Below are 3,278 nucleotides of genomic sequence, written 5' to 3'. Positions count from 1 at the left end.
TTTGCCTGCATGTATGTCTATGTGACAGTGTCAGGTCCCCAAAAACCGGAGTTACAGTTATGAGCTGCCATGTGAGTGCTAGGAATTGAACTGGAAGAGCAGCCAATGCTCTTAACCACCAAGCCATCTCTCCAGCCCCCCTGCAAATGATTTTTAATAATAAATGTCTGATTTGTAATACATGTTGTTTTATGACAATGTTTTAGGGTAATTAAAACATTTTAGGGGCTGGATTTATGGCTCAGTGGCTAAGAGTGTTCCGTGCTCCTCTAATTTGGATTTGGGTCACAGCTGTCTGCAGTAGTTCTAGGAGACCTATCTCCTGACCTCTGCAGGCTCCTGCACTAACGTGGAGCAAATACACAATACATTCAAGCACTCGCACAATTAAATACAAAAAACCTTAGGTTTAAATGTATGACCTCTATGTATGTATGTGTGCCATGTGCTGGTGCCCTTACAGGTCAGAAGATGGCAATGGATCTCCTGAAACTAAAGTTACAGAATGTTAGAACCTGCCACATAAGCCTTGGCTCCCGACTCCTGTTCAAGAGCAGCCAGTGCCCTTTACCTCCATGCCATCTCCCCAGCCCTAGTTTTATTTTTTAATAAAGTCTGTGAAAACTTGGAAAGAACATGTACCTGACAGAGTCAGCTTGGCTGCTTGCTGGTTGTGTGCTTGAGTAAGCACTAACTTCCTGAGTTTTAAATAACCGAAAGAGATCCATGATAACACTGCAGGACCACATAGGCTACACAAGCCGTCACGTCACACACTGGCCTAACACGAGGACATGGTAGTGCTCAGTAACAGCGATGCTCTCTTATTCATCTCCACCTCATTTGCTGTTTCTCTAAACTTCCCAAAATTCACTGCCTCTAATGGAAAACTTAAATCTCAATTCCATTTGGGTCGTGGTTTCGATTGTTTTTTTTTTGTTTGTTTGTTTGTCTGCTTTGTTTCCAAGACAAGGTTTCTCTGTGTAGCCGTGGCTGTCCTGGAACTTACTTTGTAAACCAGGACTGGCCAAGAGATCCGCCTACTTCTACCTCCCTGGTGCTGGGATTAACTTCAGCGGTCATCTTAATTCTAAAATCATTTCTTTTTGCAGGGGGATGGGGAGACAGGGTTTCTCTGTGCGGCCTGGCTGTCCTGGATGCTGGGACTAAAGGTGTGCGCCACTGCCGGGTGGGTCATTACATTTTATTGATCCACATCAGAAAAATCCATACGTATAGGATCTCAGGTATCACCCCAGTCCTACTAGACAGGGTGACTTCCAACAAACTTCCCAGGTGATCTGTAAGCAAAAAGACACAGTGTCTGAGAAGCTCTCCAAGCAATGTTCCCTCCGCAAACTCGTTCTCCCTCCCCCGTGGACCAACGCGAAAAACTCGGGGGTCTTCAGTTGAGCTTATACAGTCTAGGCCAAAGTAGCTGGGGCACACATCAGGTGTCCTTGGCAGTGACCTCTAGTTGATCTTTGCCATCACTGCACGTGTATAACTCCCCTTCCTACCCAGCAGTCTGTGGTCTGCCTGTGCTGGGTGTGAATGCAGGGGCACTCTGGAGGCCAGACCTCCCAGAAGGCAGTTGTTCCTTCCTGTGGGCTCCAGGGATGGAGCTCGGGCCATCAGGCCTGGCGACAAGCACATTTCGCAAGGGTCCCTGGGTCATCTTACTTCTAAAGTTTGGCTTACATGAAGTACATAAATCTGAAACTTGTAATCTGCTGTTGTACCAGGGACTGAACCCAGAGCCTCCTGCATTTTAGGCAAATGTTCTACCCATAAGCCACATCTTCAACCCTTTGTACCCTGTTTTCTAAAGGCAATGAAGACATTCCAGGGCCCATCGCTGTCCTGTTTCTGTTGTTTTGTGGGAGGCATCCTTGTGTAGATCCCCATCTGTGCATGATGCCCACCCATGCAGTCTAGGGAGCTATAGCAGGCATCCTGACTCATTCCAAGATGATCTTGCAACTCTATTGTCTCTGCCTCTCACAATGCTAGGGTTACAGTCTAACCCCCACACAGCTTTCAATCACTTTTTGTTGGTTTTTGAGTGCTCCAGGCGAAGGTGGAGCATACTTTTAATCCCTCTGTCTTTGGGGAGGCAGAGGCAGGCAGATCTCTTAGCTCTGGGCTAGCCTGGTCTGCAGAAGTAGTTCCAGGCCAGCCAGGGCTTCACAGAGAAGCCGTGGGGGAGTTGGGGATGGACGTCCTAACTAAGGTCCTTATTTACACTTGGGCAGCAAACCCTCTTACTCACCAAGCCAGCTCCCCAACCCCTGTTAATATCACAATGTGGGCGCTGGAGAGATGGCTCAGTCATTAAAAGCACCTGATTGCTCTTCCAGAGGACCCGGACTCAATTCCCATCACCCACATGGCAGCTCATAACTGTCTGTAACCCCAAGATCTGACACCTCACACAGACATATACATAGGCAAAACACCAATGCACATAAAATAAATAAATTATAAACTAAAAAAAAAAAAACAAAAAACAAAAAAACGGGCTGGAGAGATGGCCCAGCCGTTAAAGGCTAGGCTCACAACCATAATGTAAGAGTTCGGTTCCCAGCACCCACGGCTGTCTCTCCAGCCAAGAAAACAAAAACAAAACCACCACGGAAGGATTCACTGGCCTGAAACTCGCTACGTAGTGCAGAATGGTCTGCATCTCTCGGGAATTCTCCTTAGCCTCAAAGGCGCGCACGACCCTGCGCGTTCCAGACGGCGCTTCGTCGGAGAGCTTCCCTGAGCAGGCGACCTAGAGTCGCATCCAACCATCCCTACTTACCTGCAGCGTTTGCCACTTGTAATGTTTTAGTCAAGTCAGTTTTATTCTTTTACATCCACAAATGTTTGCTAAACAGTGTCGGGCTCGTGGCTGGCTGCTCGGCAGCGCCGCTCGGTGAAATCTAACAAAACAGAAGCGTCCGCTGGCTGGAAGCGTGGACCTTGCCAACAACCGGAGGGCTAGAGGGGGCAGAAGCCCACGGCCGGAGCGTGTCCGGATGTCGCCTTGGCCGAAAGCCTCCCAGGACGTCGGTCGGCTTCGCCTGTACCGACAGGGACCTACAAAGCAACTCAGAACCTTCCCCTTGGAAAAACAACACAACAATCGCGGCACGCCCGTTCCACATTCCACGCCCGCCCAGTTCCATGGAACCAGCGAGACCCGCCCCGCCCTCCCAGAAGCCCGCGCGCCGGGAGACCCCGCCCCGCGCGCGCCGCCGACCGCCGGCCGCGCCGGGCCCGTAAAGCGCGGG

General features: G+C 49.9%; 1 long non-coding RNA gene across 1 annotated transcript; it reads right to left on the bottom strand.

Annotated features, from left to right (window-relative positions):
* Window positions 1-1,186: 1,186 nt before the first annotated feature.
* On the bottom strand, window positions 1,187-3,191 carry LOC110552333 (uncharacterized). The gene is made up of 2 exons (XR_002476639.2): window positions 2,807-3,191; window positions 1,187-1,301 (listed from the first exon to the last, which is right to left on the bottom strand). It is a non-coding gene; the product is annotated as an uncharacterized LOC110552333 (long non-coding RNA).
* Window positions 3,192-3,278: the final 87 nt, after the last annotated feature.

Source organism: Meriones unguiculatus, chromosome 8 (assembly GCF_030254825.1).
Source record: "Meriones unguiculatus strain TT.TT164.6M chromosome 8, Bangor_MerUng_6.1, whole genome shotgun sequence".
Lineage (NCBI taxonomy): Eukaryota > Metazoa > Chordata > Mammalia > Rodentia > Muridae > Meriones > Meriones unguiculatus.
This window is presented reverse-complemented; position numbering and strand designations above follow the sequence as displayed.